The sequence below is a fragment of the Balaenoptera borealis genome, assembly GCF_965194805.1.
Source record: "Balaenoptera borealis genome assembly, chromosome: X".
Classification (NCBI taxonomy): Eukaryota; Metazoa; Chordata; class Mammalia; order Artiodactyla; family Balaenopteridae; genus Balaenoptera; species Balaenoptera borealis.
The window spans coordinates 110,164,949-110,177,785 of NC_138881.1; the positions used below are offsets into that span (position 1 = coordinate 110,164,949).

Sequence of the window (12,837 nt, forward strand, 5' to 3'; positions counted from 1 at the left end):
ATTTATGTTTTTAAAAACAAACAACAACAACGAAAATCTTAGTGAGCATTCTTTCCGTGGTCATCACTAGGCACTCATCAAGTCTACCGTGAATGTTAACATTTTGTCAAGCCATATTAAGAGCTAAAGCCATGAATGTGCGCAAAATAGTTCACAAAGAGAATAATAGTAGTAGGTAGGCAAAGGTGACTGCTACAGCCATAGTAGCCCATCAGGAAGAAGTTTCTTTTCTGGGATATAAAGCACAAGATTTTTGCAACCAAACATCTTTGCATTTGCCACACAAGATAGATAGAATTCATATACAGGACAGTGGCTATGCAACCATAATATAGCATTTGCTCCCCACATCACATTTTACAGATGTCTGACCCAATTTTGAACCTAATAGACAAATGACCTCTCACTTCCCACATTTAGGTGATAATATCTCATGCCAAGAAATATCTTTTGTTTGTAAAACACTTTATCATTTAAAAAGTGTTTTTAAATAAATTATTCTAGTTTATACTTATAATTTCTTATTTTAAAATAGTTTGCATATTATACATATTAATAAATATTTTCTCAACCAACATTTGTTTCTGCAAATATTAAATTTCCATCATATCAATTTCTTATAAAAATGTCTAAACTGAAATTGTTATTCTTTTGCCTTCTTCTATTTCTCTGCCTTCTTTTCCATGGTGTGCTTTAGTGACCCTCTGGCCATTTCTACTCCCACTTCTCATACACATTCATGAGCTTCAGCGTTTCTGCTCTACTCAAAAGTGTTCATGGCCAAGACTGTGATTATTTTTCTCCTTTTTCCCAATTTAATAAGATGCCATATGCAGTTTCTATTGTTGTCAAGCAACATTTATTTTACACTTTGTATTATGGTAACTTGTTGATTCTTTTTCTCATCTTAAGTTGATTGACTCCAGAAACCTTCTGCCATAGCACATTCAGAAGGTAGTTATGTCTTGCTTCTAAAATTTCCTTTATTCCCAGAGCCTTCTCTTGGGTAGATGACTATCTAGTCACAATATTTCCTATCCTTGGCCTTTTTCTTCACTTTCTAAAGGTTGATTATTCTGAAGATATATTATCTGACAAATTATATATATACAGGTATACATATATTTAGATATATTATGTGTAATATATATAAATATATATTATTAATATAAATTAAGTAATAGTAAATTAAATAAAATATTTAATTAAAAATTAAATAAAATAAATTTAAAGTAAATATATAAATTATATAAAATATATTATAAAGGTATAATATAATGTAATTATATTCCACACTGCACTTTGTTGGTGGTTCCATGTATATAATTGAAGCTATTTGGATTGTGGGCAATGGATTCAGAAAGCTTTGGTTTAAACTTAAGCTCCACTATTTATTAGCTATGGCATCTTTGGCAAATAACTGCTCTGTGCATCAAGTTCCCCACCCATAAAATAAAGATAATAATAGTACCCTTCTTATTGTGCTGTTGGAAAAATTAAATTGATAGTCTATTTAAAGTTCTTAGAGCAGTTCCTAGCACATAGTAAGCGTTCAATAAATGTAGATAGTATTGCTATTTTCTAAAAGCTTCCAAATACTCCTATTCTTTGTTTTCTAAAATCAATTTCATTTATGCATCATTCTCTCCAGGGTGTGCAATGAGGAGCCTCACCAGCCCGTTCTCTAATTTTAGAAACACAGTAATATCATATTTCCCTTTGGCTCTCACTTTTATGGCTTTACTCTTAATCTGGTTGACTCCTATTCCAGTTCCTCTGACCTATGCTTGATATATTTTAAGTAGAGACAGCCTCAAACTTAGGAATGAGTTATGTCCAAAAGTTAACTCATAAGTCATCAGCTTGGAACTCTGAGCACGTTTTCCCCACTGAGACAGGATAGCAACATTCCAAGGGCAGTTCACCAACACCTATTTAGGTCATCATTCTATCACTAATAATACTAAAGGCCTTAGGAGAATTTTTTAAAGTATGTTTATTGGAAGATAGGTTTTGAGTCCCCATTTGGATTCTAAAAGCAAAGGCACTGTAAGATGACATTAATGATCAAAAAAAAATCTGCCATGAGGATCTGTGTAACCACTCTCACGACCTGCTGGGTGTATGAGGAAATCTCCACAAGATGTAAGAGTGGGACTCAGGGAGCTTTTCTAGAGACTAAAAATGTAGTAACTTGTTTCTATGTATGGGTCATGCACAATTCAGAGGACTGCTTTTTACGTTAGTGCTGGTGTTGAATGACTTGCTAACAGAAGGCCTGGGGTCATTCATTCCATAAAGATTTAAAAAGTGGCTACCGTATGTTAGGAATACAAATCCAAGTAAGTAATTTTCTTGCCTTTGAGAGGCTCACATTTGAGTTGGGGAGTAAATAAGCATAGTGAAATGCTACAGATACTGCGATCCGTATTTGTACAAGTTACAGAGACCAATTCTAACTTGGCAGTCAGGAAATATTTAATAGAAGAGATGACACGTTTAGTAGAGTCTTGAGAGAGGAATAGTTTGCCAGTTGGATAAAGAAGGACAATTTTAGTGGATGCAGTGTGAACAAGTACAGAGGTATAAAACCCAGTTTGCTGTACTTCCAGATACTGCCAATTCAATTCCCACAGCAGAGGGTGTGGGAAGTGTTTTAGCAAAATATAAAACTTGAAAAGAAAGCAGAAGGCCAAATTATGGGAAGATTGCTATGCTATATTAAGGAGCTTGCACTTTATTTATTCTATAGGTTAACAAACTACAGCCTGAAGGGCCAAAGCCAGCTGTTGGCTTGTATAGCCCATGAGCTAAGAATGGTTTTCAAATTTTTAATGGATGTAAAAATAAAAAAAAAAAAACAACAACTAAGAAGACTATTGACAAAGACTGTGTGTGGCCTGTGAAGCCTAAAACATTTACTGTCTGACCTTTTACAGAAGAAAATTTGCTGAGCCCTGCTATAGGTGGTGGGTAACTACTGAAAATTTTGGGCAGATCAGTAGCATGTTCAGAATTGTGTTTTTAAAAGCTCAATTTTACAACAAATGTGTAAAATTGATTGAAGAGATAGAAGACTGGACGTAGGGCCAATTAGGAGGCTGTTAACAATAATCTGAGACCTGATGCAGACCCAAACTAAGGCTGTAGCAATACGGATTTGGAAGAAACTTGGATCATTAGAGTAAACCTTCCTTTTTCGTTTTTACATGCAATTTCATTCACATTCAACATTCATTTTCTCAGAAGCAAGATCTTTAGCACAAATATAATAAGGGGCCTCGGGGTTGGGTGATCTCATCCTCAACATCATTCATATCTTTCCTAACATTCCGTGAGCACAGAGAATTATGAAGAGAGCAGGGTCCAAAGTCACTTAGTTGTGTGTTTTACTCATATATTACAGCCCTTTCTCTGACCCAGAATAGCTTTGTAAGGCATATAAAATTGCATTTTGTTCAAACAAAATGTGTTTATTTAAAGATAATAAATATCCTCTGGCTTCTCATATGATCTCTGAAGTTCACTGATCACCTGTCACTCGTTTAGACATAGTGTTGCATCTCATGCATCATGAATAGTGCCACCATGAGCCTTAATAAAAAAGATTTCTAAAAATAGTGTTTAGTAATGTCAGTGACTCCCAGTTTCTTTTTCTTTGCTCAAGTGCCATTAACCCGCCTTGTTTTATCATATTGGTCGTTTCTTTCTTATCCCATATACCACAGAAACCACAGATATAATCATTTTGTAATATATACATATATAAAATCACTATGCTGTACACCTTAAACTTACACAAGGTTACATGTCAGTTATAGCTCAGTAAAGATGGGGGAGGAAAGAAAGAAACCCACAAATAAATACTTGCTCAGCCCATGCAAATAAAAGTCCTAGAATAATAATATCTAAATTTTGTTCAAGATATGTTCACAAATATTGTTTCATTTGAGCTTCACAACAGTGTGAAGTCACTTTACAGATGAGAAATTCAAGGATCTGGAAGCTGGAAAGATTTGCCTAAGGTAAAAGTAGGACTAAAACCCATCTCTAACCCCAAAGCTTGTAGATTTTCCATTGTGCTGCGTCCATAAGGCAGCAGATTCATGTTTTCTCATCAACAACTTGTTCATGATGCTCACTCACACTTGAGCTGTGAAGTCTGTTACTGAGTCACTCTTTCATTTGTTGCTTGTTTTTTCATACCCCATATTAGCCTATATCCTTTCCTGCATTATAAATCCATAACGGACTCTCATAACTGACTTAAAGTCACCTTAACCTACCTGTCTATAATCTCTCAAACACGTGGCAACCTTCTCCTCTTCATGCACATGAGAAAATGTCAGTAGACTTGCTTGCCTTTGCTTCTTCCTTATATTACCCAGACTTTCTGTCTATTGCAGACATTTGTCACTTGCTCTTTGATTTTCACTATTTCTGTTCTAATTTCTTCATTTTTTTTCTGTGCTCTACATTAATTTGTTCTAAAATTCAAAATATCTATTTTTCTCTTCAAAGCATTTGGCTTCATTTCTTTCCTTGAGAGCTTTCTTCAAATTATTTTTTCATCTGCACCAATCCTTTCTGACAGCTTGAAATGAAAGCTGGGCTTCTCTCCCCTTGATCATTCCTCATCGTTTTCAATGCCTTCTCTTACTTATATGAATTTGCTCATCCTCCATTTACCTCTGCCAAATTTCCAAGCTTTTAAGAAATTAATTTAGGCTATTACCATTGCACGATCAGAAAAAGTGCTATCTTTCATTTTATATGTCGGACCTCTACTGCCTCTTGCATATAAATCCTGTCAGCCCTACTGGATCACTTCCCTTTTATGTAAGCATATTGCAAAGTGTTAGCATACACTTCCAAATAATCTTTCAAGTTACATTTTTGCACACAATTTTCTAAGTATTCAGCTTCACTGGTCAATTTCCAATTATCTCTGGCCCTTTTCCCTTTTCTGAGATGTAATTGAAATGTCCCTCCACTCCAAAACCACTCTACTTTATGAAGAATGAAGAAAGGGCACCACATCCTTAATTTACAAATCCAAGCTCTTCTCCTCCCTAATTGACATCCTTGATCATGCCCTCCAATTCAGATCTCCTATCTTTCAAACATTTGCATGGTGATATTTTACCAAAAATCTTCCTCTCTGTTGTAGTCTCTTTCTCCTTTTCAATAACAAGAACATCAAACAAAGCCATGTCATATGAATAATGGACGTGTACTATAAGCAAACAACAGTATGTTATGGATATAAAGTAAATAGATAAATTATCTATGGGTAAGAAGAAATGTAGTATATTTCTTTAACATTGAAGAATTTGAGCTGTGTTTAGAAGCATGGATAGCAATTAAGGGTATGGGATATGATCACATTCCAAATGGCTGGGGAAAAATGCACACAAGTGTAAATAGGGTGTATCATGTCATAGGGTGTATTTTCAGAATGGCTAGTTCCTGTTGGCCGAAGCATGGGCTGCAAGAGTCATAAATCAGTAAAGGTAAGGTGGGGGCATGCTGTAGAGCATATTGTTGACCTAAGAAGTTTATCTTTTATTCTATAGGAAAGAGTAAGCCACTGGAAGTTTAAAAAGGAGTAACAAAGTAGACTCTCAAATCTTTACCAAAAGAGTGAATGAGTGAATCAAAGATAAATCTAAAATGCTTTATTTGGATGAGTAGGAAGAGAGCAACGCTGTTAACAAAGGAAAGAAGGAAAGGGAGCTGCTGGCTTTGGTCAAAGGGAAATGGGCTCAGCTTTGGATATAAGTGAACATAAGGTGCTTGAAAGCCATCCAAATCAAGCTATTCATCAAAAACATGGATATGAAGGTTTGTTGAACATACAGATAAAGATTGAAATTCTATCACATAGAAAGAATAGTTAAAATTATAGGGGTGAGTGAAATCACCAGGCCTAAAGTCAGAGAAAAGGTCAGAAGGAGTTTCCATGGAGAATACCCACAGGGGTAGGAAGAGAAAGATGGGAGGTTAAGGAGAAAAAGCATTGTATGGGAGTTAGAAGAAGAATCCAGAGACTGAAATATTATTGAAGCCAAAGGAATATAGAATTTAAAGGAAGGGGGTGATTAACAATGCTGACTGTTTCAGAGATACAGAGGAAAATGTGTTCTAAGAAGCATTAGATTTGGCAATTAGGAAGTGATCGGAAACCTTCAAATAAGGTATTTCAGTAGACAGGAAGGTGCAGAAGCTAGACGGTGGGGTGGGGGGGAAGTGAGAAAGTAGAGGCAGCAATTGTAGACTACTCTTTAGTGAAGTTTGGTGATAAAGGGAAGGTAAGAAATGAGATAGCTCATGAATTTATCAGGATTAAGGGATGAGTGCTCTTAAAATTGGAGAATCCTCTGTATGACTGTAAGCATAAGGAGTTTGGTACAAATTGGGATATATATATATATATATATTTATATTTATATATTTATATTTATATAGTAAAATTGGTAGCATGGAACATGAGGATAACTACTAAAGCAAAATCCTGAAAAATCAAGAGGAAGTGAAATCAGTTAACCACGTATGTGTTAGCTCTGACAAGAAAGCAGGTGGGAGCTTCTTTCTTAGAGGTAGAAAAAAGTATAGTTTCGGATATAGGAAAGAGTTAAAATTGAAAGGAGAGAAAGGAGCAAACAGATATTATTCCTCTTTGATCAATCTAAATTTCTATTACCCATTTCTTTATTCCTTGTACTTCTGTGTCTTGAAGTCCATCTTCAGGAAATCTGTAGTATTTATTTTCTTGTGTATGTCTCTATGGTCCTTCTTTCCCCACTCTGTAGATGTTTTATGTAGCATCTCCACATTGTCTTTTTCCTTCAGTTTACCCCAGCTTTTTTTGCTGCACTTCCATTTTACTGTTTTCCTTTACTCCTTTCTCTACCCCTCCTAATATCCATTTTTATTCCTCCCTTCAACATAAACCTATCATCCACACATATTAGTCCCTGAATCTCTCTTTTTCATACAGACCTTTCCTGATTTGTGAAGACTATAGCTAGTGACTACTACATTTTTCAAGAGGTTGAACTGTGATAAAAAGTGATAGCCAGAGAAGGGATAGCATAGTGGGGAAAAAAAAAAAAAACTTGAACATGCTTATAGGATAAGGGAAAAGAGTCAGTAGAAAAGGGAAGTGAGGTGTCAATACAAAACAAAGTAAATTATTTTATTCTACAGCAAATAAAAGGAAATGGAATCCAGAGCACAGGTAGAAGAATTTCTCTTAGGCATAATGAGGATTCTTTTCCACCAAGGCAGGAGGGAAGGAGTCGGTGATGAATCAAACATATACCTGTTTGTAGGAGGAGGGGACTGGAAGTGTAAGAATTCTAACCTGATGACTTCTATTTTTTGGAGTGTTAGAGAAGTCAGGTACTGAGAGTGAAGGTAGAAATGATGAAGGAGAAGATAAGGAGAGGCTCATGGAGGTTCCAGTAAGCTATTGTGAGAAATGGAGAAGAGAGCAGTCTAGGAAAACATCACATTATCATGACATGGAGGGCCAACGAGAGCTTAAAAGCCATAAATATGTAGAAGCATAAATTCACAAAGGTGTGAGATCTTGTCTTGGCAATATTTAGCAGTCTACATGTAGTAAAAGATGGCCTGAATAAGGCCTACGTGTAGGAAAAGAGTAATTAATTCACATGATATTGAGATAGGGATGAATTCCAATGTCCCAAGAGAGTATGCTGTGCTTGAAAAACTATAGGAGTTTGTTATGGCTGAAAGCATAGTATCTGAGGCTGAAAAAGTTAATCAGGGACCTAAGAGTTGATTTTCTCACATTCCTTTGGCAATGGAGATCCATTGAAGGGTTCTGAGCATGAGAATTACTTGATCACATTTGTGCTTTGAAAACCTCTCTAGGGAATATCTGCGGAGGATGGATTGGGAAGAGATATTGGAGGCAAAGGCGCCATTTAAGGAGTTTTTTCAATAATATAGATGAGAAGACCTACCCAAAGTGGGCACAGAGTGGAGGAAATGGATTAGAGAGAACTACAGAGACATCTGGTTGAGGATAGATTTGAGAAAACTTGGTGACTAAATGGGATTTTAGTTTATTTGAATCGCTGTATTTCTTCCTAAAGATCCTTCTTCATTACTCCACTCTGTAGCTGATAGCTATAAGCAATCCTTCCTCTGATAGAAACCAAGAGAAAAAAAAAAGCTTAGGACTAAATGCATCTGAAGCTTAGAGTGTATTCTTGAAACTTGAGCAGTCTAATGAAAAAAGCATGGACTTTGGAGTCAGACAGTCCTGGGTTCTAAACCTAGCTCTGCCACTTAATATCTGCATGATTTTGCATAGTTAGCTTCACTGAGCCTTAGTTTCTTACTGTATAAAATGAGGATCATACTTATTTTCCAAAGTAGTAATATTTAAAATGAAATACTGAAAAAATGTATAGAAGGTAGGTGGTTTGAATACTTCCTGGTACATAGTAAATGTTCAATAAATGGTGGCTAGTTCTGTTTTCATTGTTTTTGATATTATTAGTATCTTTGTTATTGCTTCAATATTCATGTAGTCCTTTTGCCAGGTTCTGCTGTCCCTTCCAGGGCTAGTTTCATATGTCACAAGCTACTCCTGCCTTCTTTACACTGAAGGCATACATACATTATACATACGTACATTCATACATTATAGATAGGTGACTCCTCAAATATATCTAAATAAGCCATTGTGCTTTAAGTACCCTACATGCTTCAGGTCACATGGTTTGGAGGACCCTCCCCTCTTCTCGTCCACCAATGAGTCAGCTGGTACCTGGTTCACACCAATAGCAGAGGCTGTCCCTGAAATCAGATTGTATTTGGCTGGCAGATAAAACCATACCATATAAAGCTGGCTTCTCAAATCATGTGCTTAATGGTTGCTGCCATATTGTATGTACAAATAAATATCATATCATTCTATATGTCATATGTGAATATGTTATATTCATATTGTCCCAGTCATGCCGCACATCAACTACCTGAAAAAGTATGAATTGGAAGAAGCCCCTCAAGTCCCATCACTTAAGGAGCTCCTCCAAAAGCAAAATCATAGCAGCCAAGACCCCTCTAATTGCATCATGGGCAGCTGTCCCTGAAATGATATCTGCCAAACTGGATGGCTGTCCACAGAGACTGCCCTACAAATAACCTTTGGTATGAGGTTGTGCCTCTAGTTACGTCCTGTGAATGACAGAAATCCTGCCACATAGTGGCTTTCCTTGGGTTATAGGTGTATAGACAGAATCAAAATAGCTTACTGTTTTATTCTAAATAAATCCAATATGGTTCCTTTAACAAAGTAACATGTTTAGGGTTCCTTCCTCAGAAATCTACTAGGTTGTTGCTCAAAGGGATCACTTTTCCAGAACTAGGGTTCAACTTTAAGTGATAACCTGAGGTAGGTGTACAAAATAGCTTGCGCATGAAAAGAGATCCAAACTATCAGGGATTTTCCAAAATTTCCCTTCAGCATCAGCCCTAAGGCCCTAAATTATTAAGACCTCTGATAAGACCTTATTAGGTGCTTTTGACAGTGTTTTCAATCAGGTATTCTAGAATATTTTGCTGCCGAAGCTAGAACCAGGCTCAATGGCATTCTCCATGTTTATGTTTTCCTGATTGTAGTGTGGAACCACTTTACCCAGAATGTAGCAAAATGGGGCTGTGAGAGGAAGAGAGACAAGTGGTCTATCAAATACTGGTCCTAACCTCATCTCACCCTCAAATATTCACAAGGCTTCTCTCCACATGGTGGAGACCTTTAACAAGTGTGAAGAGTCTGCTTGGCTATGACAGAAGGAGCAAGGAGTTTGCGGCGACAAATTAGGAATACATTTCAGGTAAAAGCAGGTAGACCTTCTGTTAGCCTAGAGATTTCAAGGACATTTAGGACAAGAGCACCCAGTCACCTCACTATTTGAAGAGCAGTTGACTGAATGTTTATGGAGTTTAAGATTAATGTAAACTGTATTTAAATAATTAATTAAATAATTTTAACACATTTTTGTAAACAACAGCCCAAAAAACAATCCACAGGGCTAATTTCAGGGGCAGGGACAGGTAAGCTACATCAAGGAATATCTCCACTCTAGTCCTACAAAGGTTTATGCCACTTGCCCCCGGCTCCCAGTGTTTCATTGCCCTTGAGGCACATCTGGCCCACACTATCACTGCCTAACACTTTTCCAGTAGAGTTATGTAACTTCATCTCCTGCTAGTGTACAGTGCAAAGCACCTGGGCATGATAGTGAATTTTAAGCATTTATGCACAGTAGTAAACACAACCTCGTGGTTGTGTTTCACTGTAAAATGGGCCCTTCTGGCTTTTCTGGTATCCACATGTGTGTTTGTGTGTGTGCATGTTTACATGCATGTATGTAAACAGTAAGTAACAAGCAAAAACACAGCAGTGTGCTATAGGAACTAGAGCAATGAGTGCTGAGTGCAACTCTCTATCCTCATTCCAGGCTGAATCATGTGCCCCTCCTGTGTACCGAGGTTAAATAACCACTAATATCTATGATATTACATAGCACTTCCACGCTAGAATCGTCAAAAATTTACCAGCATTTTCTGAATACATTGGCTTGAGTAGCTGGACCCCAGAAATACAACTATCTAAACACCGATTTACTTCTAATGGCAGACATAAAATTGGTTGCTCTCATGGTGAACTAGATGGAACCAACTGAAACAGAAGGTGGTATGAGGGTATCCACGGGAGTTTGAGTATATAGTTCAAACATAACTTTTGTCCCAGTTCTAGGAGGTCATGTAGACCATCGTTCCAGAAATATTAAAATATAACTGGAACCCTACATAAACCAAAGGGTGTGATACTGTAATTGAAATGCTGAAGTCTGCTTTCATCTTGAGTCTTTTCAGTACAGTAAGTCACTGTATGTCTACCTGAAAATCCAAATTGGAGAATAACTGGGTGCCCCAGGGCTTGTCTAGAAAGTCAGAGATGAGGGAGTGCCATTTTCAGTCCTACATCATCATTGTTCAATTTCTAGTGTATGGGTAAAGTATCCCCAGCGTGGAATGTTGAAAGGCAGGCAGATGAACCTCTTGCCCAGCTTTTTATTGGTCTATCCCTTGCACTTCTAAAGAAGAGTGCTGGAAGAAATAGCTGAAATGAAAGACACTGAACAAAGAGCCACAGGTTACAGTTGGGCTAAAGCCCTTGAGTCAGCACTAGCTGGCAACAGAGAAACTGAGAGATGGCAAACATGAGCAACTTAATGTGGCCCTCTACTTTACTCTGGGGTAAGGTTTCTGTGAAATGGATTCTCACCAAAAAGGGAGAGACAAAGAAGCAAACAATTATAATACAGTATGTAAAATGCTGTAAAGGAGATAAACACAAGATTCTATGGGATTATAGTGACACCTAACACAGGCTTAAAGGATAAAGGTACCAGGGAGGGCTTCCTGTAAGATATGACATCTGAAATGAGCTTTGAGGGATGAACAGGATTTTACTGGATGAAGATGTTGTGGCACATATTCCACATAGAAAGAAAAGAGCCTGTTCAGAGGAGTGAAAGCATTAAACAGAAGCATGGGCAAACCAGAAGCAGCCCTGCCTGGCTGCACTATAGGGTTTGAAGGGGTAGGGAAGAGATGGCAAGATAGGGCAGAGGATGGAATGGCAAGATGAGACGCTGAGGCAGGGAGCAGGAACCAGATCATGCATGGCCTTCTGCGGCACTATACTGTAAGCTCCAAATACGTTATGACTTTAATAATTAAGCTTCATGAAAGAAGAGACTGTATATGCTTCATTTATGAATTCATCCCCAATGTCTCTAACATAGTACATAGTACATAGCACAGAATAGATTGTCCAAAAGAAACATGAAGGAGTCCTATGCTAAAGCATTTACACATTATCCTGAAGGCTAAGAACAGCCATTAAATGTTTTCAAGCAGAGAAGTAACATGGTTAGATTTAGATTTTAGATAGAGTCTGGTTGCTGGGTAGAGAATAAATGGGAGGAATCAACACAGGATGTGGGGAGAGTGTCTATAAGGTCGCTGCAGTAATCCAAGTGAGAGGAGATGGTGGCCAGGAATGAGGAATGTGGAAAATTGTGTAAGTTCAAGAGCTATTTAGGAAATAGAATGAACAGGAAGAGGTAATTGAATGAAAAAGAAGATAGAAGGAAGAATGTGTCAAAGATGATACCACCAGTTTGATGACTTGAACAAGGTGGTGCTGTTTAATGAGATGGGGAATACTGGGAAATGAGCAAATCTGGGAGGCAAAGAAGGGGTTTTGACATGGGATGGAAATGTGAGGAGAGTCGATGGCAAGGAGAGTAAGGAAAATATTAGTTCCCTTTTGGAAACTTTGAGTTTAAGGTGTCTGATGGATATTCAATTGGCTATATATCAAGTAGCCAGTTGTGTGTATGTATGGTATGTGTGTATGTGTGTGTGTGTGTTTGTGTGTATATATATATATATATATATCTGAAGCTTAGAAGAAAAATCTGGAAATATACATTTGTGAATCTGCATGCAGATGATAGTTGAAAGTATATATTCCTTTTGATTGACTTCTTTAATGTCTCCTCTCATGCCCGTGGCTCAGTGAGGTCTGCCTAAAAAGTTAGGCCACCATTGCCTGAATTCCTAATCAGTATTTAATCTTTTTCCTTATGTCCCCAAACCCAGTCCAGGCCCTGGTGGCACCATCTGATAAATCCTTCAGGAGGCTGGGCAAAATTCTCTGCATCCCACACAGTTATTGCGGCATCTAATGATTCCCACAGCTCTCAACTTCTAATAGCACAA

At 37.3% G+C, this 12,837-nt stretch overlaps 1 protein-coding gene across 12 annotated transcripts in view; it reads right to left on the minus strand.

Annotated features, from left to right (window-relative positions):
- The window catches only part of IGSF1 (immunoglobulin superfamily member 1), a 453,756-nt gene that overhangs the window by 325,541 nt on the left and 115,378 nt on the right, over positions 1 to 12,837 (minus strand). The gene's annotated exons all lie outside the window — the stretch shown is intronic.